The sequence below is a fragment of the Misgurnus anguillicaudatus genome, chromosome 5, assembly GCF_027580225.2.
Source record: "Misgurnus anguillicaudatus chromosome 5, ASM2758022v2, whole genome shotgun sequence".
NCBI classification, from domain to species: Eukaryota; Metazoa; Chordata; class Actinopteri; order Cypriniformes; family Cobitidae; genus Misgurnus; species Misgurnus anguillicaudatus.
The window spans coordinates 35,834,970-35,861,950 of record NC_073341.2 but is presented as its reverse complement, the minus strand read 5'-3'; the positions used below and the strand labels follow the sequence as shown (position 1 = coordinate 35,861,950).

General features: G+C 39.2%; 1 long non-coding RNA gene across 1 annotated transcript in view; it reads left to right on the top strand.

The window, feature by feature from the left end:
• Positions 1-12,681, top strand: part of LOC129414515 (uncharacterized) — a 39,470-nt gene extending 26,789 nt beyond the window's left edge. The window contains exons 3-4 of the long non-coding RNA XR_008634414.2: positions 10,650-10,819; positions 12,044-12,681. This is a non-coding gene — a long non-coding RNA (uncharacterized lncRNA). The remainder of the gene's footprint in view (positions 1-10,649; positions 10,820-12,043) is intronic.
• Positions 12,682-26,981: the final 14,300 nt, after the last annotated feature.

Below are 26,981 nucleotides of genomic sequence, written 5' to 3'. Positions count from 1 at the left end.
TTGTTTCGTTTTGTCAAAACATGTTTATTATTATGTTGTCATGTTATTATTTTGTTTTATGGTGCAACTTAGCTGTATTTTTTAAGTTATGAAGGTTTAAATCAAAACAAACCAACTGCAGTTGAATTGATATTAATCGGAATGCACAACCAAAAAACGAGATTTCTGAAAAATTAAAAAAACAAAGTTATCTTGTTTTGCAACGAAACTCTTCATATATGTATAACGTATTTTTAAATTGTATGATATAACTGTTGACCACTTAAGTAGCTTTAAAGTTGTTGATGATTTTCAGGTTGGACACAGCACACAGTTTGACAAACAGTAAAGCTCTCGGTCCTGTAACACACCCATTGAGCTAACGGCTCAATTACCGAAATGTAATTAATGTTTGCAAATTGCCACACAGTTTAAAATGAGTAATTGCAGAATTATCCGTTGCTTTATTGGTTCAGCCACCCTTACCGCAGTAATTGCCCTCTTGGCTTTGTAAATGAAGGAGATGATTGAGTTAAATCCCTAAATAGCATTGGCACATTACCAGTGAATACATTTACACGGCCCAGTTTGGCTGAGTTTGGCAAATTAGCTCTAATTTACTAAATTAAGGGGTTGATTCAGAAGGTTAAAATGATTTTCGTAGTAGCTCTGGGCTGCCAGTAAACATGAGACTATTACATAACCATGTAAAATGTGATAAATGCCACACACACACACATCTGTACAGCATTTTTCTAGCAATTTCTTTTTGCAATTTTTTTGTTGGCTCATAATGATCAATATTTTTGTCTATTCGTCGCACAAATCAAGCACAAACGAAAAACGGCACTTTGATTTGGATGACATGGGGTGGAGAGTCACCACTTCCGAAAATGTTTGTTTAGCCAATCTTACAAAGTGAAGTAACTGCACCGAACGGCATTTGTTCGGGGTGATTTGGACGACATGGGATTGAAAATTAATGTCACACAGCCAAAAACATAATATCTCAAACCAGCACAAATGCTCGTTTACTCGGCACAAATCAACACAAACGCAGCACAAATGAATGGTATAGTTTAAGAAAGGAAAAGAAAGTGTGACGTTGTGTCAACTATGGTAATCCATAATCGAAATGTGACCTTTGCATTTAACCCATCCCAGTGAGTAATGAACACACGCAATGCAAGCCGTGCACACAAAGGGAGCAACTGGAGTTTAGTTGATTTGTTTAAGTGCACCACAGTCCAGAGACTCGAACCGGCAACTTTTGGGTTACAAGCCAGACCCATGAGTTTTGGTGATTGTTTAATTATATGGATTGGTCCCCTCTCCAACATCCTCCAGACTCTGAGGTCAACATGTATGGAAATCGCATGTAAACATTCAAAGTTGATTCACACTAACACCATTTCTGTGGGTGCTTGGTTTTGATCAATGTATTTCAATACAACCTCAGAATGTTGGTGTTTATTGTTGAAATGTCTTTTCAGGTATGATAAAAACGGTATTTAATTTGAACAACCTCGCTGTGCATGTAGATGCTCTTCCGATCAGCAAAAGTTTTGTGTAAATATCATATCCAAGTCTCTTTCTGTCTCTCACTTTTTTATCCGGGATGTTTTGAGGATAAGCAAAATGGAGCCCATGTGAACAAAAGCATCACTTGCATAGCAACAAATCTGATGACCGTGCAAGCTTGTCTTTTGCAGACAAAGATAATGATGAAAACAGGTTGCGGTGAATGCATCCGTCCCTTTAACGAATCATCACACAAACCTGTGGTGAACAGATTCATGTTATTAACATACTTTATATCATTCATATTTTAAATTGATGTAATGTAATCTTTTGTTATAATAGCTGGTGGGCTGTATTATTATACATTGTATACACAGCAAAAAAATGACTTTCTTACATAGTATTTTTGTCTTGTTTTCAGTAAAAATATCTAAAAATTCTTAAATTAAGATGGATTTTCTTGATGAGCAAAATGATCTAAATAAGTCTAGTTTTTAGACAAAAACTATAAACTTTAAGTAAATTAGTGCTTAAAAAAATCAAAAAAATCTGCCAATGGAATAAGAAAATTTTTCTTAAAATAAGTTAACTTTTTTTATAAACACTTAATTCAAGAAAATTTTTCTTGTTCCATTGGCAGATTTTTTTTTGCTTGTTTTAAGCACTAATTTACTTAAAGTTCATATGTTTTGTCTAAAAACTGGATTTATTTTCCTAGGTCATTTTGCTCATTAAGAACATACATCTTAATTTAAGAATTTTTTGATATTTTTACTAAAAACAAGACAAAAATGCTAAGTAAAAAAAAAAATTGCCGTGCGAAACTGAATGTAAAAGCTGTTTTTTTGTAATTTAAATGGTTGGTTGGTTTACACGTTCATTTATTCTTTTCTGTCTCTTAACCTCGGAGGACAGGGATTTCTTACCATGATTATTACCGTGTCTCTATTCATTACTAATTCGCATCTACAGTCTGCACTGCGTAAACACCCAATTAAGGACTCAAGACTCATTTCTTTTCCAGATATCTTCCTTTTGTTTAAGTGTATGTGTGATTAAAGCTGTGTGTGCTTTGCCCCTAAAGAAGCACCATCTTAATATGCTGAGCAAACACAAGCCTATCCCATGCTATTGTTCTTATTGTTGTGTATGCAGCAATTTTTTGCATTGTGCACGTCTTTGCTGCAGTTTACAGTCGGTGTGCATAACGGAAAAGACTCAACAGTGAGGAGCATCTTAATGTGTTTACAGCAGAAATTTAATTCTGTTTCATTTTAGTTACCCGTCACGTATTTTCTTTCTGTTAGAAGTCACGGTACAATCGTAGATCCATATATTTTGATTCTTATCCTCACCATATTTCATCAATACTTTAGATCTTTGTATTGATTTTTGAGCGCGTTCGCATTCATAGGATTTTCTACAGTTCAGTTATTGAAGAAGCAGTTCATTTAAAACAAACACTGAATGCAGTGTTTCTCAAAGCTTCTTCTGTGAAACTCCCAATGGATCCATTTTGTTATATTTACTGTATATACTTAAAAAGTCTTTTTGGTGAACGATATTTTTACATTGTTCATATTTTTTGTTCAAATAAGAATAAATGTGACAAATGTGTTAACATTGCGACTTTCAACTTCGGTCCTTCTCAGATAGCTCTTCAGTAGTGTGTGATGATAAATCTCCCACAATCCATTGCAGGACTCGTTCGGCTTTGACTACATTATGCTACGAAACGCTATTAATTAATTATTTAATTAGATTCCTGTTCTGCTTTTTCCAATTGAATATCCTGTTTCATTACAGAATCGGAAGTGCAGAAGTTAAATTGATTAAAAATGCTTAATACTGGTTTTGGGGGCAGAAGGATGAGAGGACCTGTTTTATAACACCATGTTGCATGATGGTGTAAAGGCCTGTAAAGTTTGTTCAGTTAATCGTCTCTAATCTTGTGTTATTTGATTTGTGACATATTAAGTTAGTGATGTATGTTTGTGTGTGCTTGTTTGCTGGTCAGAATGTAAGCAATTTAACAGGACACAGATCAGCTCCGAGGATGTAGATGATCCAGAGACTGAGCTTCATCCAGCTCGTGCCAAATTTATTTAATCATACAGCCGGACACACACACACACACACACAGGATTTCACTGAGCAATAAGAGATAGATGTCTAAAATAGAGGTAGACTGATTGATCGGTTTTGCCGATTAATCGGCACCGATAGTTAATTAATGGAACAATCGGCTATAGGCAAAAAATCCATGCCGATGGTTTTTCCGAGTACGTTCGTTGCTTCATATCATTATGAATTAATTAATTTGCTGAATAAATGCTGCATAAGCAAAGAAACGACAGCAGAAACCTAAGTTTGTTGTCAAGGCTGACAGGACAATAACATTAGTAGTACCTCAAACAGTTACACAAAAATACATGCAGATAAATCCAAACCCAAATGTTTAATGTCATGATTATTGCCATCAATTTGCATTTGTTTATATCCAGCTGGTTACTTTTATCAAAGATTTATCCAGATTTTTAAGTTAATGACTAGAGAAAGTGAATTATATGTAGTTTTGGGATATGTTATCCAACAAATCAAAAGCTAATTTAAGTTTTTATTTATCATCACTGTAATACATCTTTTGTTATTTTGGTTGGATAATCATTAAATGTTTAAACTAAAGTACAAGACTACACATATAATAGACATTTATGTAATTTGAATTTTACCAGTGGGAGTATTTCACAGAAGTATTTACTTCAATACTTCTTAATAAAATTAATAACTATTTTTATTTATACATTTATTTCATTTAGCACATTTGTGGTTCTGTACTGTTGTTTTATTACTTTTCTAATACATCTCAGCACTGTTTCACTTTTATTGTTATTTTAGTTTTTTATCCCGTATCCATTTTAAAAACCATCAGCCGATTAATTGGTCTTCGGCAAGTAGTGACCAACTTCAATCGGAATTAGTAGAACCAGTCGACCTCTAATCTAAAGCAGCACTCTAAAAAGGATGTGTTTATTTTTTACATTTTGTTTGTGTTATGCTATTTAACACATGTCATGTTGTGTTCATTTCTAAATAAAAGCGACAACACAAGATGTGTTAAAAGTAGCACAAAATGTGTCACCCCAACTATAACACAGAGATTTGTCTGGTTTGGGACAATGCATTTAGTTTGTTGTCCCAAAAATAAAACTGGTTATATTGTTTTAAAATACATTCGTTTTTAGAGTAAAGTCTTTGAACAATTTTTCAATTAATTCATCTTCCATGGCCATACATTTATTTATTGGATTCTGACAAAAATAAAATCTCAGCAATTATTATTTTTTGCAGATCTGACGTTGAAAATCATGACGCATGTGTGTTGACATGGTTACACGTCTGGGCGAAACTTTACTTCCGGTCTCTGTTTGTTTAATGGTCTGACTTGTGGCTAAACTGAACTCTGGAACAAATACCACTTTGAAAATAACAAATGTTTTGGTTTCCTAAAGACGAGGAGACGGCAATCATGGATTGTTGCTATGTGAAGGGAGGTTCAGTGGCCAATCTGAATGTATACATTATATAGTACACTTTTTAACACAAAAATGTTAGCTCAGTGTAGTTTTTGATACTTTTTAGCTACAGTATGATTTGAGGTAGGGATACATAACGATTAATCGCGATTAATCTATATCAGAATAAAAGTTTTTGTTTACATCATATATGTGTGTGAACTGCAGTGATGGGAATAACGGCGTTATAAGTAATCCGCGTTAGTAACTGCGTTATTTTTTTCAGTAACGAGTAATCAAATAAATTACCGTTTCCCCCGTTATAACAGCGTTATCGTTACTGACATAAAAATGCTGCGCGTTACTAAAGTTGATCTCACTGTAGTGATTTTCACCCATGTATGCTCGCTCTCTCAGCCAAACACTGTTTTTCTCTTGTGTGTGTGTGTGTGTGTTGTGAGAAACATAACTGATGATGATTGGTGTGTGTGTGTGAGGGGGTGGGAGAACCACATAGCTGATGATGATTGGCTTAATTTCCATCGTTAGCCAATCAGAGGCAGAGTTCACTAACAGACATGCGCACTCGCACAGTCCAAGTCCGAGCGAGCAGTGTAAAAAAGTCTAAGCAACTTGGTCACTTTGTCGCTAGATTTAGCAACTTTCTCTCACTTTAGCGACTTTATAGGACAAATCTAGCTATCTTTTCTGGCGTAGTTAGAGACTTTTGTAGTCTGACATGAAAATACGCGTCTTTTTTTCTTCTCAACGGGCAGCGGTGCTGCTGCAGTGCCCCATCTCAAAGCACTGACATGCAGCCCGGTCATCGCGCATCAATCACTCGGAAAACACCGGCAACATCGTGATGGCAAGTACAACAAGCAAACACAAAGTATAAAGCACTACTTTTCCATTGTTGAGGTGAAAGGCAAGAATGTTTGTGTAATGTGCAACTTATGCCCATGAAGAACAGGTCTCTCCACGTCTGTGGCAAGTAATTGTGATCTAATAAAGCACCGCACATGCTGCCACAAAATTTATGATTTCTCTTTAGTATCCATTTTAGTCATTTAACATATTTAATTTTGTAAGGGGCATTCAAGTTATTTGAAATATTAAAAATTTTTTAAGTAATCCAGTAATTACTTTTCCTGGTAATTAATTACTTTTATAATAATGTATTGCAGTTACTAATTCAGTTACTATTTGTGAGAAGTAATTATTAACTATTACCCTAATTACCCTAATTTTTTAAAGTAACGTTCCCAACACTGGTGAACTGTGTATAATAATTATGTATATATAAATATGCACACGTGCATGTATAATTTTAAGAAAAAAATATTTATATATTAAGTATTTATATTTATATATAATTTAAATTATACATAAATATACAAATGTATATACACATGTAAACATTTCTTAAATATATACATGCATGTGTGTGCATTTATCTATACAAAGTTATTACACACAGTTCACACACACACACACACACACACACACACACACACACACACACACACACACACACACACACACACACACGCACACAAACACACACACACACACACACCACACAAACACACACACACACACACACACACACATATGATGTAAACAAAAACTTTTATTCTGCTATAGATTAATCGCGATTAATCGTTACTCATCCATAATTTGAGGTAATCCAATTGTTGTTTATTTCGCTTGTTATCAGAAATAAACTACTCTTAAAGGACTCTGTTGTTACTGATTCTCTGCAGAGTTTACTGGAAGTTAAGTTTATTCACAAAAGTCATTTGTTTATGTTGTTACTGCTGAAACCGTCTATTCATACATATTTACATTTGAAGAGTTCAAATGCAAAACCTACTAAGAGTGTCTGCCGACTGGCATGATTTCTTGTTAATTTGCATAAGTTGCATCAGACTCTTAGGGTGTTTTCACACCTGGTTCGTTTGAGCCCTCCAAACGCTCTCAGAGCAGTTCAGGGTGTATATGTGAACAAATCAAGTGATCTCAGACCCCCCTAAAAGGACCCAAAAGCGAACCGAACTCAGACCACGTCTGGAGGTGGTCTGAGTACGGTTCGCTTTTGGGTTCTTTTGTGGTTCGATTTCTTTTTGATATGTGAAATCAATGAGGTCCTGGTTCGTTTTGCGTGTGGTTTTGACATTGTGTCAAAATAAACTGCTGCACAGAAAGCTGGGGTCTGAGTTCTTATGAAGTTGTGATGTCAGGGAACTACAGTGCGACCATTTTGGTCGCATATGCGACCTTTTGAAATGCCATTGCGACCCTAATTTTTAATGGGTCGCAAATGTATCACTGATTATTTTTGTACCTACGTTATGTTTTAGGCAGTATGCTATGATTTACTATTAGCATTTATTAAAACACAAATGTGTATTTTAAGAATACCTTTATATAACGTGCTCTGAGCCTTCAACACGGTGAGCGTTCGCGTGCTTTCTGTTTCTCAATGAATTGGGTCGGTGCGACGCGAAGCAAGTGTCACATTGTATCCTTCCATGTGTCTGAACTTGAGCAGAGTTTTACCATTGGGTCTTCATGGAATACCCGTGCGGTTCCGGGTTTATATTTTAAATGGTCAGTCGCGTCGGGGTCGGTCCTAGTTTAATTACTTCGGGTCCCAAGTCTGATTAATATTTTGTGTAAAACTCGAGTCGATCGGAGAACGGCAGCGAGCGCTACCGCGCTAAAGCTCGAGGGCAGTTTCAGCGTGCCTCCGGTTTATGGCGATCATCACAATTGGCTCGTTACGACCACGCGCTTCATTTTCTTTCTCTAATTTTTTATAATCTTATTACTATAAACCATATCTTTTCTAAAAAGTTTGCACAGATATGGTAGAAAAAAAGGAATGCTAAGCATTGCAGTGAACGAGCAAAGCTCAAGCTGACTCAAGATATAAAAAACGTAAAGCTGTAAGTAAATTCACCTGTCACCGGGACCGCAAGTAGACTTTTAAATCTGAAATAATGAGTGAATTAAGGTTTTTTAATCGGTAAAGGGCGATTTATAGTCGTGCGTAGGTCCTACGGCGTAGCAGCGACGGCGTAGGTTCCGCGTCGGTTTTCATTTATACTTGTGCGTTGCCGTCCGCGTCGACGTGCAAACACACGCGAAACCGCTGGTTGGCAGTAATCACGCGTGTAACCACAGTAGCAGCAGAAGTCGTCACAGAAGAAGAAGCTAAGCAAGTAAACCCACAAACGAAGAAGAAATAGCAACTTGTTATGTATAATTTGAGAAGACCAGCAATGATGGAAGTAAATAAACAGCGACTTATGTTTCAGTTTGAGTTAAATCACTCCTCAACTTGGCTCATCTTTGTTTTCACCGTCTCAAACGGAAATACCTATGACACAGTTTTTTTTACCTGACGGGAGGGGTTCTGGTGGACCAATCACTGCGCTTACGGTCCGCGTAGAGCCGACGCGCTGTTAGAAATTTTGTGAGGTGCGCGTCAGGCTACGCAGAGCTACGCACAGGCTACGGATAGCCTACGCCGTAGCTACGCCGTAGGACCTACGCACGACTATAAATCGCCCTTAAGAGAGAAAAAGAAAGATAGAGCAGAAGCAGTAAAAGTGCCTTTCTAATAGAAATTATAACCATCATAACACCAGTCACATTTATAATAGACCTGCACTGTCTATTAATATACTATACATAGTATTGTATATGTTGAGTTTGAATATAAAGGGGTCATCTAATTGCTTCATATATCAGTGCAAATACAGTAGTGTTTTTGTGGTGCTTTGACAAACTGTGTCATCTTTGTTCAAAGAAAGTTTGGGGTGGTTAGATTAATGAACTATATTGTGAAATTAATATTAATGTTCAATAAATCAAAATATTGTGTTGTGTCACACATTATTAGTTCTTTGTCACATGTATAGTAGACCATTTTTTTGTCGGTGGGTAATGATTGCCCTTTTCACAGGCTACCACCACAAGTAAATTTCAGATCTGTGGGAAACACTGCAACGTTAAAAAAAACAAGGCGGCATGTGGTTTAAAAGATGGCAAAGCACATCTGTATGCAATACAGTTTCATTATTGTTCATTATTATCCATAATATAACTAATTTGTGCGACCAAATTATGTTTTGCGCCAGTAACTGAAAAGTTAGTAGCGCAAGTGCCACCAATGGAAAAGGTTAGTGTAGTTCCCTGATGTGAACAAGAAAGGGTCTGAGATCACTTTAGTTCTGAAGAGGACTAAAAAAAGAACTGGGTCCTCTTTTGAGTCCACTTTATTGTGAACACCAAAAGGACTGAGGTCACATTCGGCTAGTTCCTTTTCTGGTTCACTTTAGGTGAACTGGGTTTGGTTCTTTTAAAATGAACTATATGTGAAAACACCCTTAATGGATTCTGCCTAAAAAACTGTATTTCTGAAATCGTGTCGAGACGAGAGCATTCGGATACAATCATAATTTTTGACGTAGGTGGGGTTTAGCGGATTTTGCATCTGAACTCTTCATATAACTTATAAAGCTTATTTTGACACCCTAAAGTATGAATTACATCATTCAAAATAGGTTTTCTCAATTGTTTCTGGTTTCAGTTCTTTATTTTGCACCAAAGTTTATTTGTTAAACAACATGCTGCATATGAAAAGTCTTATATACAAGCTTAGTAATATCATTCCTCAGCTTACACACACAAGACACACACACACACACAAACAGACACACACCCGCATCTTTCCGGTGTCTCGTTCAATTATGCCACCTGCTGTCTGGAGGAGACCGTCATTGCTCTTTGAGTGTTTTCTGTATTTAAATCTGCAGGTATTCTCCTTCTCATAATGTCTCTCAGTATTAAATGATTAGCACTAGAACAGCAAACAAATACAATCGTCATCTGTCACATTCATACATGTATTTATTGCAGGCAGTCTGATGCTACACACAGTTAAAGTTCATATGACTCGTGTGGTCTTCTGAAGTGACGTGATTGCTTGGTGTGAAGAATTAACCTTTAAAAAAGTTGAAAGTGTAAATGGAGAAAAGTGGCTTGGAAAAGGACAGTCAAACAGTCTTTTAAGTCATAATGTTGAGGAATTTTTTTCCTGATTCTTTTATCCACACATTAAACTGCTTTAATGACATTGCGTTGATACAAAATATCAAAGCAGATGGTTTTTCACACAAATGATGTGAAAGCTTTGCTCACATCTCTTTAGACATTTTTACATTACAATATATGCATTCAGCAAATGCTTTTATCCAAAATGACTTGCGATGACAGCAAAGCGATGTTAGTCTATTCAAATATGTACAAGTGTATTTTTATGTTTATTCAACAGGTAAATGAAACTAAAGCTGAACACATGTCAAACATAATTTTTCTGCAAATACAAACATTGTGTACAGATATGTTCACTATTTATTTAGAACGTTCACATTTATCCCACAATGTACTGCAGCTACTGTCTGTCCCAACTTCTTAAAACTCAAAATCTTTGTCATTAGATCAGTTTAAAAGTTTTCGCATCACTTATGGCACATATAGCAAGACTAGGACTCATCAGTTGAGCTTAATGGATTATAATTTGGCTAGTAGTCTAAAGTCAGTTGATCTCTTTTACCTTCATAGGTGTGTGCGTGTTGGTGTGTGAAGCCCTGAATGCCTTCGAGCGGCACCCGGTTTCCTAAAGATCCGGAAGAGAGCGAGTGACCTGATGCTGTTCATTAATAATTCACTGCAGGCGGCCTCTGCCTCTCACACGGCTCTGTTCGCATTACAGCTCACAGCCAGAGCTCAAGGTTAGTGCTAATGATAGGACGACAGCCAACAATAGCCCCGCGTTGGCCTTCCCATCGGTTGTGGGTGGAGGTGAGGGATGTAGGGAGGATTTTTGGCATCTTTTTTCATTCTCGCATAAATTGCGTGTTGTTCGCGTGTGGAAGGATAAGAACCGAGATGATCCAGGGAGGAATCCGTGTCTCGCTCAATGCATGCAAAGGTCTGGGAGAGTAAATATCGCATGCGAGCCGATCAGCTGGGGAGGAGGAATCAACGGCTGGAGAGTTTTAATTAAGTGAACACGTGTAGGAATGTTATTTCACTTATTTGCTTTTGTACAGCAACACGTTGTAATACTCAGTTTTACTCAGTTTTGTTCTGTGTTGATAAACACTATGTTGCTTAGAGTTTGATCATACATTAATTATGTAAGATTTTAAGGGCCATTTCTCATGGAAATTAATTTCAGATTTGCTGACTTCGGCCTGGATCCGGTGCAGATCCGGCCTGGAGTTGTCTTCTGTCAAGATCGCAGAAATAATCTAACGAAGCACTTTAATAAACCATAATTAGAAATAAAATAAAAATTAGGGATGCACGATATATCGGCCGACATATCGTTATCGGCCGATAACTGCTTATTTTTTATTATCGGTTATCGGTCTGATAGCAAAATTAGGCTGATAAATGAAAGCCGATAAATGATGGATTATTTTGGTTTGTTGAACCACTTCACTTGCTCATTGCTGGCCATGTGGAGTTTTGATTGGTGCTTTTTGTGACACAGCACGAAGATGACATGTGTTGCGGGCTTAAGAAGAGTATGCTAGTCTAGCGCAAAGACAAGATGTCCGCGGTCTGGGAGTTTTTCTTTGTGAAAATAATATGAATATTTATTGGCCTATATATATATATATATCGGTTATCGGCCCCCAAATATAAAGAGTTATCGGTTATCGGTATCGGCCAAAATTTCCATATCGGTGCATCCCTAATAAAAATGCATTTTATAATAATAATTCTGATTTTACTTGTGTTTATTTGTAGTAAGTGAAATGTTAAATGAAAATGAGAGTTGATATTGAATCCGGAAAATCAATTGGGGTGGAGAAACCAATCGAATCTCCTCTGGAGTCTGAAGTTTGTTAGTGCATTAGCATTTCTTCAGCAAAGGGAGTAAGGTGACGAGATGAGCAGAAAGGCTATCGTGTGTGTGTGTGTGTGTGTGTGTGTGTGAGCATCAGGTCATTGTGTGTTGGTCCCACTGAGGGTGTGGAGATTTTGGCAGGGCCTTCAGCCTGGGGCGACCTTCAATCTCACAGCCATTGAGTAAAGAACATGACTTTCATGCAAGAGTGAAGCTTCACCAGAATCATAACCCACACCATTGAAAAAAGGAGTGCGAATAAAAGACCGACAGAGAGAGAAAGAGTCCTGACCTAAAGAGATGCACTTGGCAAGAGAAGCTGTGTATGGTGTATAGAGATGGATGTAGAGCATCAGTCAACCGAGATGGTTCATCCAGTGGTTGAGTTTAAGATCTTGTAAGCCCTCATGTCAACGGCTCTGTGTTAACACTTCTAGAATATATCTCGACAGATCAAACCCTCGCTGCCTATGGCTCTGCTTATAGTATGCAGGAGGATTTCGGGCTACAGCGCTCGAGTTTCCCCGGCTTAACGGGTAACCTTGACTTGGCCCAGTTTCAGGTTAGTCTGAGGAGAAACTGTCAGGAGAATCTCTGTCTCTTTAGGCTGAATTACTAATGTGTGAATAATATGGAATTACTGTGACTTCCCGACTGTATCAGATTTAAAAGATTTGTCAGTAAAAATGCATTTATAATGATACATGAGCAACATTATTTACTAATGGAACTTAAATAAATAGTTTATCCAAGAAAAAAATTCTCTCAGTTCTGTATGATTTTGTGTACCTTCATAACGATAAATAAAGTTACAAAATAAAAAGTTTTCTGCACATATGATACGATAGCTTTGTGTGAGGAACAGTATAGAGGTGCTTTGTCTTCAATCTTACTTCACCTGCTGTAAGATGTGAGTGAAAATCAGTCAAATTTCCAAAGATTGTTTTTTCATTTTATACTTGGAGTACTTTGTTTTTCCCTTTAATTTTACTAAACTGTATCTGAATGACTACATTTCTTATAAAATCTGTGACGCAGTGTCTACGTTTTTTACAAATATTGAATTAAGTATTGCTTAATCATCAACCCCACATTTCTTGTGAAACCTCTGTGTTTCTTTTGGTAATGGTTACAGACTGAAGATTATATGGGTTTGTATTGCAGAAAAGGAGTGATCCTGCATATTAAACAAACTTCTAGTATTAAGTATTGCAGAAGAGAGATCAGCGGATGAAAGGAGAGTTTTGTAAGTCCTTAAAAATTTTATTTCATTTACAGGCTTCAGTGCTTCACTTTAATGGATTAATAACCTTGTGAAGATCTGAGCAAGAGATTTGATGATCATTATGAATAAGTCTACTTGTGCTTATGTGATCCAGACCTTCTACCTTCTAGGGGCGGCAGTGGCTCAGTGGTTCATGTAGGTTGTCTACAAACCGGAAGGTTGGTGGTTCAATCCCCGGCTCCACCGGACCAAGTGTCGACGTGTCCTTGAGCAAGACACCTAACCCCAGCTGCTCCCGACGTGCTGGCTGGCGCCTTGCATGGCTGACACCGCCGTCGGTGTATGAATGTGCGTGTGAATGGGTGAATGTGAGGCTAATTGTAAAGCGCTTTGGATGGCCATCGGTCTGTTAAAAGCGCTATATAAATGCAGTCCATTTACCATTTACCCGAGAGCCTTATAGAAGCATTGCTGTGTGTGTGAGTAAGTGAGTGTGCTTCAGTACGAGGTTGCGAGCGTGTGTTGCTGTACAAGGTTGCGAGCGTGTGTGCTGCTGTACGAGGTTGCGAGTGTGTGTGCTGCTGTACGAGGTTGCGAGTGTGTGTGTGCTGCTGTACGAGGTTGCGAGTGTGTGTGTGCTGCTGTACGAGGTTGCGAGTGTGTGTGTGCTGCTGTACGAGGTTGCGAGTGTGTGTGTGTGCTGCTGTACGAGGCTGCGAGTGTGTGTGTGTGTGTGTGCTGCTGTACGAGGTTGTGAGCATTTGTGCTGCTGTAAGAGGTTGTGAGCATTTGTGCTTCGGTACGAAGATTCGAGTGTGTGTGCTTCGGTATGTGGTTGCGAGCGTTTGTGCTTCGGTACGAGGTTGCGAGTGTGTGTGCGCTGCTGCGAGGTTGCGAGTGTGTGTGCTGCTGTACGAAGTTGTGAGCATTTGTGCTTCAGTACGAAGATTCGAGTGTGTGTGCTTCGGTACGTGGTTGCGAGCGTTTGTGCTTCGGTACAAGGTTGTGAGTGTGTGTGCTGCTGTATGAGTTTGCGAGTGTGTGTGCTGCTGTACGAGGTTGCGAGTGTGTGTGCTGCTGTACGAGGTTGTGAGCATTTGTGCTTCAGTACTAAGATTCAAGTGTGTGTGCTTCGGTACGTGGTTGCGAGTGTTTGTGCTTCGGTACGAGGTTGCAAGTGTGTGTGCTGCTGTACGAGGTTGTGAGCATTTGTGCTTCAGTACTAAGATTCAAGTGTGTGTGCTTCGGTACGTGGTTGTGAGCGTTTGTGCTTCGGTACAAGGTTGCGAGTGTGTGTGCTGCTGTATGAGGTTGCGAGCTTGTGTGCTGCTGTACGAGGCTGCAATTGTTTGTGCTGCTGTACGAGGTTGCGAGTGTTTGTGCTGCTGTACAATGTTGTGAATGAGTGTGCTGCTTTACGAGGTTGTGAGTGGTGTGTGCTGCTGTACGAGGTTGTGGGTGTGTGCGCTGCTGTACGAGGTTGCGAGTGTTTGTGCTGCTGTACGAGGTTGCAAGTGTTCATGCTGCTGTACGAGGTTGCAAGTGTTCATGCTGCTGTACGAGGTTGCGAGTGTTCGTGCTGCTGTACGAGGTTGCGAGTGTTCGTGCTGCTGTACGAGGTTGCGAGTGTTCGTGCTGCTGTATGAGGCTGCTGTACGAGGTTGCGAGTGTTCGTGCTGCTGTACAAGGTTGCAAGAGTGTGTGCTGCTCTACGAGGTTGTGAGCGTGTGCACTGCTGTACAAGGTTGCAAGCTTGTGCGCTTTGGTATGAGGCTGCGAGTGTGTGTGCCTCGGTACGAGGTTGCAAGTGTATGTGCTGATGTACGAGGTTGCAAGTGTATGTGCTGCTGTACGAGGTTGCGAGCTTGTGTGCTGCTGTACGAGGTTGCAAGCATGTGTGCTTCAGTACGAGGTTGCGAGCGTTTGTGCTTCGGTTCGAGGTTGCGAGCATTTGTGCTGCTGTACGAGGTTGCAAGTGTTTGTGCTGCTGTATGAGGTTGCGAGCGTTTGTGCTGCTGTACGGGTTTGCGAGCGTTTGTGCTGCTGTACAAGGTTGCGAGTGTGTGTGCTGCTGTACGAGGATGCGAGTGTGTGTGCTGTACGAGGTTGCGAGTGTGTGTGCTGCTGTAAAAGGTTGCGAGTGTGTATGCTTCGGTATGAAGTTGCGAGTGTGTATGCTTTGGTACGAGGTTGCGAGTGTGTGCATGCTGCTGTATGAGGTTGCGAGCGTTTGTGCTGCTGTACAAGGTTGCAAGTGTGTGTGCTGTTGTACGAGGTTGCGAGTGTGTGTGTGTTGCTGTAAAAGGTTGCGAGTGTGTGTGCTGCTGTACGAGGTTGTGAGCATTTGTGCTTCAGTACTAAGATTCAAGTGTGTGTGCTTCGGTACGTGGTTGCGAGTGTTTGTGCTTCGGTACGAGGTTGCAAGTGTGTGTGCTGCTGTACGAGGTTGTGAGCATTTGTGCTTCAGTACTAAGATTCAAGTGTGTGTGCTTCGGTACGTGGTTGTGAGCGTTTGTGCTTCGGTACAAGGTTGCGAGTGTGTGTGCTGCTGTATGAGGTTGCGAGCTTGTGTGCTGCTGTACGAGGCTGCAATTGTTTGTGCTGCTGTACGAGGTTGCGAGTGTTTGTGCTGCTGTACAATGTTGTGAATGAGTGTGCTGCTTTACGAGGTTGTGAGTGGTGTGTGCTGCTGTACGAGGTTGTGGGTGTGTGCGCTGCTGTACGAGGTTGCGAGTGTTTGTGCTGCTGTACGAGGTTGCAAGTGTTCATGCTGCTGTACGAGGTTGCAAGTGTTCATGCTGCTGTACGAGGTTGCGAGTGTTCGTGCTGCTGTACGAGGTTGCGAGTGTTCGTGCTGCTGTACGAGGTTGCGAGTGTTCGTGCTGCTGTATGAGGCTGCTGTACGAGGTTGCGAGTGTTCGTGCTGCTGTACAAGGTTGCAAGAGTGTGTGCTGCTCTACGAGGTTGTGAGCGTGTGCACTGCTGTACAAGGTTGCAAGCTTGTGCGCTTTGGTATGAGGCTGCGAGTGTGTGTGCCTCGGTACGAGGTTGCAAGTGTATGTGCTGATGTACGAGGTTGCAAGTGTATGTGCTGCTGTACGAGGTTGCGAGCTTGTGTGCTGCTGTACGAGGTTGCAAGCATGTGTGCTTCAGTACGAGGTTGCGAGCGTTTGTGCTTCGGTTCGAGGTTGCGAGCATTTGTGCTGCTGTACGAGGTTGCAAGTGTTTGTGCTGCTGTATGAGGTTGCGAGCGTTTGTGCTGCTGTACGGGTTTGCGAGCGTTTGTGCTGCTGTACAAGGTTGCGAGTGTGTGTGCTGCTGTACGAGGATGCGAGTGTGTGTGCTGTACGAGGTTGCGAGTGTGTGTGCTGCTGTAAAAGGTTGCGAGTGTGTATGCTTCGGTATGAAGTTGCGAGTGTGTATGCTTTGGTACGAGGTTGCGAGTGTGTGCATGCTGCTGTATGAGGTTGCGAGCGTTTGTGCTGCTGTACAAGGTTGCAAGTGTGTGTGCTGTTGTACGAGGTTGCGAGTGTGTGTGTGTTGCTGTAAAAGGTTGCGAGTGTGTATGCTTCGGTATGAAGTTGCGAGTGTGTATGCATTGGTACGAGGTTGCGAGTGTGTGCGTGCTGCTGTACGAGGTTGCAAGCGTTTGTGCTGCTGTACAAGGTTGCAAGCGTTTGTGCTGCTGTACAAGGTTGCGAGTGTGTGTGCTGCTGTACGAGGTTGCGAGTGTGTGTGCTGCTCTAAAAGGTTGCGAGTGTGTATGCTTCGGTAAAAGGTTGCGAGTGTGTATGCTTTGTTACGAGGTTGCGAGTGTGTGCATGCTGCTGTACGAGGTTGCAAGCATGTGTGCTTCGGTACAAGGTTGGGAGCGTTTGTGCTGCTGTACGAGGTTGCAAGTGTTTGTGCTGCTGTATGAGGTTGCGAGCGTTTGTGCTGCTGTACGGGTTTGCAACCGTTTGTGCTGCTGTACAAGGTTGCGAGTGTGTGTGCTGCTGTACGAGGTTGCGAGTGTGTGTGTTGCTGTACGAGGTTGCGGGTGTGTGTGTGCTGCTGTAAAAGGTTGTGAGTGTGTATGCTTCGGTATGAAGTTGCGAGTGTGTATGCTTTGGTACGAGTTTGCGAGTGTGTGCATGCTGCTGTACAAGGTTGCGAGCATTTGTGCTTTTGTACGAGGTTGCGAGCGTTTGTGCTGCTGTATGAGGTTGCGAGCGTTTGTGCTGCTGTAAGAGGTTGCGAGCGTTTGTGCTGCTGTATGAGGTTGCGAGCGTTTGTGCTGCTGTACGAGGTTGCGAGCGTTTGTGCTGCTGTACGAGGTTGGGAGCGTTTGTGCTTCGGTACGAGGTTGCGAGTGTGTGTGCTTCGGTTTTATGATATTTTGTGTGTGTGTTATAATTTCTAACCTGTTCTTTTATTTCGAGGTCAGAGGTTCAGTGAGAGTCGCCTGTTCATTGAAGCAGTGCAGGTATTTTTCTTGAAGCGGATTTTCTGTGCAGGTTCCAGAATTCTCTCAGGCCCAGATGCATAAAACCGATCTGCGTATAACACCATCACAGCATGTAGACATGAAACCGTTACACAAGTGCATGATGGGAATTGCTACAAAGAGTCTACATGTTTCATTCAAATCAACACAACTCCACATCACTCTTGAGACTCATGTACATCACAGCACACTGGGATGTATTTTTACATAAATATTTCTTACACGGCGCTGCAAGCTGAGAGATGCGAGGAGAGCAGTGAGTGATTATCTGACAGTTTCATAAATCTTTACGCTCGTCTTTTGGAAAGGAGAAGGATTTGCTGTGATGCTGAGATATAAATAATCTCGGTGAGATCATTTAAATTCAGAGCTTACTGTACACTAAAATCATAAAATTAAAATATGATGTCATAATTTGCCCAGCCTCAAGTTGTTACAAGCCTGTATACATTTCTTTGTTCTGCTGAACACAAAGGAAGATTATAAAAAATATTGTATATGTTTTCATACTATGGAAGTCAATGGTGCAAAGAAATGTATCCAGGTCTGTAACAACTTGAAGTTGAGTAAATTATGACAGTATTTTCATTTTGGGTGAACTATCCTTTTCACAAAGATTTGAATAGAGGAGTTATGACTTTTATAATAATAATCATAATAATATTTGATATTACAATTACATAATGTTCTCGAATCTTTTGTGTGGTGAGCTGTTATGAATGTGATAATCGCACAAATGTGCCAATGTTTTAATGTTTGATATTCAGCAAAATGCAGTCTGGGTTTGTGTTTCTTCTCTGCAGATCATGGCACATAAGCCTGCTGGACGAGGTTGAAGCGTGTGAATGTTCAGATGCCTCAGTGATCCTCAGATTTCCATTTCCACAGTTGTCCTCTTTCATCACAGAGCCAGTGGCCGTTTACCTCCGAAGTCCACACCACGTCTCCCAGAGGAGCTCAGACGCAAGAGCACAGAATCTTACTTTGATCATCACAAAGTCCTCTCTCTCTCTCTCTCTCTCTCTCTCTTTCTCTCTCTCTGTATCTATGTCGGTCTGTATCTGTTTCTCCTTCTGCTTGTGTAGGCTTCCTAGGCTGGTATCACAGGACAACAGCAGGCCCGTGGATTGTGGACAGTGAACAGTTCTGTCAAGTAATAAACCAGACAATCCTGCTCATTCACGTCATCCCAGTTTAGGTGAGGAACTGTTATGGTTTTATTAATCCTGAGGTGCACTTATACTGTAAGTCCAGATTATTTTTACATACACACTCTCTCTCTAAGGCTGTTTTTCTGCTGTATATTTAAAATTTTGTCGTGAAAACTTTGAGGAATGTTTATAACCAAACCGATTATGAGCCCTATTCATTTCCATAGTAGAAAAAAAAGAATATGGTTTGGTGACAAACATTCCTTAAAATATCTTCCTTAGTGATCATCAGAACAAACTGTCCCTTTAAGACAATGTAAATGCCTAATTTATCTGAAATGAACCAGTGCTGTGCAGTACAGGGTTCTCACGGGTCCTTGAAATTCTTGAAAGTTTATGAATCTGGGGTGGGGGGGAATTCAAGGCCCTGGGCCGGGTTTCCCAAAAGCATCGTAAGGCTAAGTAGATCGTAAAAACGATCGTACGAATCATCTTAGAATTACGGGCCGTTTCCCAAAAGCTTCGTAACTTAAGTAGCACTTGAAAATCATCGTAGACCTACGAGTGGTCTGGAGTAATCGTTCATTCATAAGTGCATCGTAAGACAACAGTGTTACGAGGTCACCTGCAGGACAACCAGCAAATTGCACTCCTGCAATGACGATAATGTAATGTTTTGAATGTAAATTTATATATTGGGTTCTTCTTTGTTTATTTTATATTAAATATATAATATAATATATTTAAAATTCAAATGAGAAGTCAAACGTAAATCACTAAACATAAATTAATAAAGAAGGAAAACGTATTTGGTACAAGTTGGTAAAAAATTTTTTGTATTTTGGTAAAAGTACTAGCAAATTGATAAAATGGTTCCTACCGATTGATGCATCTAAAAAATTTTTGAATTTTTTTGGGAAATGGCATCTAATTAAAGAAACCAAATAAATATTTACGGTACAATGCAATAATCCACAATAATAAATTAACATAGATAATAAAAACAAATAATAATAATAATCTAAACTAAAACATTAAATGCAGAGGGCATTTCACAGTGGGGCGACTCCTAACTAAATACGAAAAATAATATTTCATTATGCACAAATTATTAAAACATTTAAAAGTCTTTGAACAATTATGAATAATAATATTAAAAATTTTAGTGCACATCGGCTGAAAATAATTAGCCTAAACAAGCTTTTGCTAAAAATTCGGGTCCTTCTATTGACATTTCAGCACTTGACAAACGGATAGCGACTCGTAAGTAGCACTAAAACCCAACTGCGTAAGTTCAATCGTTATCGGGAAACCCAGCCCTGGGAAGTTTTTGAAAATATACATACATAGATACAAGTCATTGAAAGTGCTTGAATCTATTTTATGCAAGAAGTTTTCTGGGAAAAAATCCATATAATTCCCTGTGTAGTGTAGGATAATGTCATAAAAATCTAGACTTTTTAATCACACGTGCTAAACTGTTTGCGGTAAATACTTATATCTTCTGTATGCCAATGTTGATTCATACCAAAATGCTTTTTTGCATAGTTGTGTCTGACAAATTAAAACGTCTCGAGTTACGTATGTCACTGTTGTTCCCTGAGAAGGGAACGGGATGCTGCGTTTCCTTTGCCATACTCCCTGCATCCCTGTAATGCCTTCTTTGGCAATATTTCAGATAGCGATATACTTCCTGGCTCTCGCGTCACCATGTCTTTGTCGTTAAGTCTCACCATTGGTTGAATTTGATATACACATTCAGATGCACTTACCGCTGGAGGCGTCCCCAAAGTGTCACTGCAGTGACGCAGCGTGAGTTCCCTCGAAAGGGAACCGTAACAATGTATCTTAAAAGGTAACATGATGTAACTTTGCTCTCACTTGAAATGTGTCCCCACATTTAGTCCTTGAATTTGAGGGTATTGGACCTGAAAAGTCCTTGAAAGGTCCTTGATTTTGAAGTTAACTAAGGTGTGGGAACCCTGGCAGTCAGACCCTTTAGAGAACAGCTGATAAAATATAAATAAATAAGTTACTTAATTATTACCCTGTATGCCTTGTTACTCACTGGCCTTTCTGTCAATAACATCTTCTGTACAACGCCATAGTACATTGTGACATAAAACAATCAAAGCTAAAATGTGCTCATATTTGTAGTCAGTTAATGCTCGCAAGGCCTTCATGGGTAATCAACATTAATTTCACACTGAATGGGCATTGAGTTGTTACCCAATTACAAAGTCAATTTGTCCAATATAATCACCCCATGTAGTCTCGTAATTGCCATGCATTTAATGTTTCCTCCAGTCAGTAATTGACTGACAATAGAAGATCTCTTACACTGTTTCATTTGTAATCAGGGGATTCTGTTAAACTTGTTATTGAGTGTTTACACGCCATATAATCTAAATATCTCTTAATCTTTATGGAGAAGGACCTTATTGAGAGAGAGAGAGAGAGAGAGAGAGAGAGAGAGAGAGAGAGAGAGAAAGAGAGAGACACACACACACAGAGTGCAAACAGATGTTATGATGGATGTACTATTTCTTAATTTTTAGTGATTGTCCTGTGATAGGTCCCATAGATTTCTCTCTCTCTCTTTCTATCTTTCTCTTTCCCTCGCTCTGGTTGTTTTTACACTGCATCTGTGTAAATCAGATATTTAATGTCACTTGTGACAGATCTTTTTGCTCCAATCTGAGTCACTGTTATGTGTTGAAGTGAATTGGGCCCTACTGATTGGGCCCTATTTTAGCATTGTCTAAAGTGCACGGTCTATATACAAAGTGTCTGAATCCACTTTTGCTAATTTAACGACGGGAAAAATGGTTTGTGCGCCGAGCGCACGGTCGAAAAGGGTTTTTCCTATTGTTTTAATGAGTAATGGGAGTGTTTTGGGCGTAACGTGCAATAAACCAATGAGAGTCTTAGCTCTCATCCCCTTTAAAAGCCAGTTGCGCTGGCGCTATGTCTAATCCCTATTTAGATGACGTAAACTGAAATACTAAGTGGAGGAAGAAGATCCCCAGTTTAAGATAATGTTAAATAATTGTGTTGTTTTTCACTTGTATTGAACTTGTTATTTTTTTAATATAACCTTTAAAACCCGTTTTCTTTTAGTCATGGAAGTAAAAAAGCAGGCTTTTAATTGCTTTAAATGTTTGGCTATCCAACGTCATCAAAAAATGATTTACAAGTATGTAAGAAAAGGTTTGTATTCTAAAAATTCTTTATTTGTAACAAACAGGAGATAAAGTTACAAACGTACGGAGAGCCGAATCGTTTCAGCACTTGGACAGCGCCAGGAGTTTTTTTAAAAGCATTACTTAAAATGTTTCTCATCTCACCATATCCACAGGTACAGAGTCATATAAAATAAATCCGTGAGGTAGCATTTTAAAAAAAACATTTAAAAACAGATGCATTTGTTTAAAGCAACACTATGTAGTTTTTTTACCTTTAAATAATGTCTCTAAAATGATTTCAGTGATAGAACAACTTTTAACTGGACAAATTGTACTTTTGCTGCAACCTGAGAAGCCTCCTAGCTGCTACAAGCACACTCTGAAAGTGGCGGTGGAGGGTAGGAAACACAGCCCCGCCCCTCCCCCTGCCTGCTGAAGAGTGTCTGATACCAGGCACTGTTGCGCTTTTCAACCACATGGGGGAGCTGTAAGTCATTTTTACATGGAAACTACATAGTGTTGCTTTAAAGCAAAGCATTTATTTACTTACCAGGCTACAGGTGAAGCAGCTCTTTACGCCTTCTGATATCTCATAATCGATTCTCGTTTATGTCCAAGAGACTCAAAAATAATATTTTACATTTGAATCCTTTAATTTTTCATATTTAAAAGCTTTTTTTGCTGCTGCACATCCATGTGTGTAATAAGCAAACCCGCGTTGTCGTCCCGTTTATAGGCGCAAATTTCTAACGCGCTCATTAAATAACAAAAACACTATTACGCCATTGACTTTAGACTTCAGACCAGGTTTTTGCTGGTCAATGGTGTAGTCTATTTTAGTTGCCTCAAAATAGCAATGCGCCAACAATGCGCCTGAACACACCTAGTTTTTAGATCAGAACACCGATGGGTGCAAAAATGGGCGCAAATGCATTTGCTATTTAATCAACGTGGCGCTAAACATGAAAATTATAAGTGCGCCGGGTTAAAACTAGCAAAAGACACTTGCGTCGCGCATTGCACTGCATTGCGCCGGGTGTATGATAGAGCCCATTGAAATCCATCAGACTTTTGCAGTGTGAAAAGTGACTTAAATCGATTCACACGCTTGATTGTCCCTAACATATCATTTTTGGATTTCCTCTTATGAAACATTAAAGAGAAATGTGCAAAAATATACATTTTTAAAGAGCACCTATTGTCTGATTCACATTTTTACATTTCCTTGGTGTGTAAGTGTGTATTAGTACATGTTAACGATATGCAAAAGGTACAAACCCCAAAGTACACGTTGACACGAGTTATCATCTCCAATGTAAATCCCTTTTCTTGGACTAAAACAAACACACGGGTTGTAGGCAACAGTTTACTTCCTGGGATTGGGGATGTAGACAAGACCGACATTATCATAATTACTGTCGCTTCAGACTCGCAGCCTGTAAGTTAACTCCTATTAGCAACTAAATCTTTCAAACATGGCAGGGAGCGTCATATTTCCGGCTGACGTCAGAGGTATTCAGGCCAATCACAACGTACAAATTTGCTGGCTAATCAGGGAAACTGCGCTTTTTAAATCCATGCGTTTAGTAAGAGAGGGAAATCTGGAGCTGCAAAAATGTACGGTATGTGGAAAATAATGTGTTTTTTTACCACAAACCACGCTAACACATTGTACAAATACACAAAATAACGTTGTTTTTTTTGCAACGAAATATGTGCTCTTTAAATGTATGTTAGATCCAGAGGTGTAAAGTACTTTTTATTTGACTTTTTTTAAGTATCTGTACTTTATCAGGGTGTTTTTCAGGGGCGGCTGGTCTGTAATGTGCGCTTCCTACCAAGTGTAAAACATGACTTTCTTCTGTTCAGGTGTACGTGTTTTACACACTAGAGGGGAAGAGGGTCTTTTGTCTGCCAGCTTTATCGTGTGCCGCATATCATCATAAATGTGTAGTTTTATTCTCAGACGCTGAGAAAGGGCGCCCTTACTAACTAACCAATGGAGCTCTGATATGCTAATAAAACATCATTGAATATAATTAACTCAACCAATCAGTGACGCTTATTAATAATTCTCCAATGGGCGCTTTGCCTCTGCGCACATCGGAGAATAACATGAAGTTTTACTTTACTTGGTGTGGTCAAGTGGCGGAGAGATTTGGCGGGCGGAGCCAGTTGACAATAGCGGCGCCGGTGGCATATGATAAAGAGACTTTATCTCTTCTTCAAACTCCGTTTAAAACAACCAAATACATAAAATAACATATTTTAACTTGTATGCTCGTCTTGTAAGATCATGATTAGAAGTAAACATGTGAACGAAAACAATTATTATCATTAAAACATGAAAAGACGGATAATAATTGATGGCAGAATTTTTACAAGTGAAAACGTCTTACGCATCCTCTGGTGTGTATGTGTATGTGTGTGTGTGCGTGTGAATTATTACCTTGATTAGTTACTGATAATAAACCCATATTATGCACAAATTCACAGATTCATCGTACATTTATTTCATGCTTTAACAGTTGACTTCAACAGAAACATTTTCAGCATTTTAGCTAAGCAGTAGGCCTAATGATTATTCATCACCTAATAAATGGCTATTTACTGTCCTGCATTACTGCAGTAAAAGTTTCATTTTAAGTTTGCTTGTACCCCCCCCCCCCCCCCCCCCCCCGCTTTACTTCAAAACTTTTTGAAGCATTATATCATACTTCTTATTCCACTCAATTTCACATTAAACATATTTTAATATTTAATTAGTTACATAAAAAATCTAGCACTTAATTACTTTTACTTAAAGGTGCAGTGTGTTATTTTTAGAAGGATCTCTTGACAGAAATGCAAAATAATATACAAAACTATATTATCAGGGGTATATAAAGACCTTTCATTATGAACTTTTATGTGTTTATTACCTTAGAACGAGAACTTTTTATCTAAATAAAAAGAGGGTCCCCTTACATGGATGTCGCCATTTTGTGCTGCCATGTTTCTACAGAAACCCTTAATGGACAATTTTTTACCGAGTTGTCTCCGATGACATGTTTGTCCGGTGTTGGCTACCGTAGCTTCTCTATGTGATTAAAAAATGAGGGGTAAGCAGTGGACTGAGCCATTGGTTGCAATTCACCAGCATCTCACCACTAGATGCCGCTAAAATGTACACACTGCACCTTTAAGGGCTTCTGTAGAAAAATGGCAGCACAAAATGGTGACTTCCATGTAAGGGGACCCTCAGGGTATGTAGATAAAAAGTTCTCGTTCTAAGGTAATAAACACATAAAAGTTTACAATCACTTTTTATATTGAAAATCTGTCATTTTGTGTGTGTTTTTTCCCCAAATCAGTGACACCACTTATAAACTTGGCAATTAAAGAGTTAAAATCATTGAATTTTTGTGAGGATTTGGTGGTTTTGATCAGTGCTGAGGTTGATTAGCGGATTTGTGAGAAGGAGTTTGGAAAAAATATTCATCTGATGAATTTTTACAGCCAAATTTGGTGGATGTTTTCATCCACTAACAACACGAAAGGTAGTAAATTTGAACAATGCACAAGGGTTAAGTAAAAGTTGATATAAAAATAAAAGTATACCTGAGTATATAAGTACACTGTAAAAAAAAACTTTGCTGCCTTAAAATTTTTTGTTGAATCAACTCAGATTTACGAGTCATGTCAACAGAAATTAGTTGTCACAACTTATAAAATATAGTTGAGAAAACTCAAATTTATAAGTTATAACAACTCACCTGTAGTTATAACAACTCATCTCGAGTCAAGATAAATAATAGAAAGTTGAAATGACTTGTAAATCCGAGTTGATTCAACAAAAAATTTTAAGGCAGCAAAGTATTTTTACAGTGCAGTAAAGGTAAAAACAACTTGTTTTTATGAAATGTAGTAGAGTAAAAAGTCCATATTGTGAATCGGAATGTAGTGAAATAAAATTTAGCCAAAGAAAAACACTGATAAAGTATAGATAAAAAAATTACTTGAATATAGTAGTACTTCTCTGGTTATGTCGCAAAGCTTTGTACATTAATAACAGTATTTAAATGTTATAAAGACAATATTTGTTGATAACACAATTGGTCAACCTATTTCTAATATGGGCCAATTTTTAGAGATCAAATGATCAATCTTGCAAAACAATTAACATATTTAAACAGAGATTGTTCACTTAGGCTTGCGATGTGAATTCAACCTCATTGTTTTGATGAAATAAGGGCTGAAGTCCAAGCAAACGCAGGCGAGGATGCATGTCACGGCTAAACTTTGCAATACATAATAATAATAGTCAGTGCAAGCTGTTCCTGAGCCAATGTGTGTCTTCTGAGATCATTATGTCTCATTACATCTCACAGAGCTGTTTACTGCTCGCCACCAGAGCAGCGCTCCCCTTCAGCTGCATTTCAAGGTGGAAAAAAGAAAGCTCGCCTTTATGAGAATAATTTATCACTATTAAAACAGTGCCTCTCTAGAAAAGCGGCTAAAATGCTTTTCCAAAAGAATTATGTATCAAAAATTAAGAATGCAGCGGTTTGCCGGAGCGCAGCGCCCCGTGGGGAGCCGTTTACAGCGGGCGAAAGATCCTGCGCTGCCAGTGCGGCGTAATAAAACATTTGTGCTTCTAAGCCGCTCAAAATGGCTCTCGTTTTCCTTCCTGTCAGCGAGAAATGCAGTATACACATGCCCTGTGTGTGCGCTGCCCATAAATGCTTTCATAATTCATATCTGTGCAACTAAAGTCAAGTAAGTTTTTTTTTCAGGTGTTCAGCGTTTTTGTGTGCAATACTGTATATCGCTGGCTTGTTGCAAGATTGTTTCTTTAGTTAATAGCTTTATATTGGGATTACTGGGCTATAAAAACAAGGTTAATATATTCTGAAACATTACTCATTGGGGGGAGTCACATGTTTTATATTTCTTTGAGTTAGGTTATTTAAAGTAACTCTGATTTTTATTATTTATAAGGGGAAACA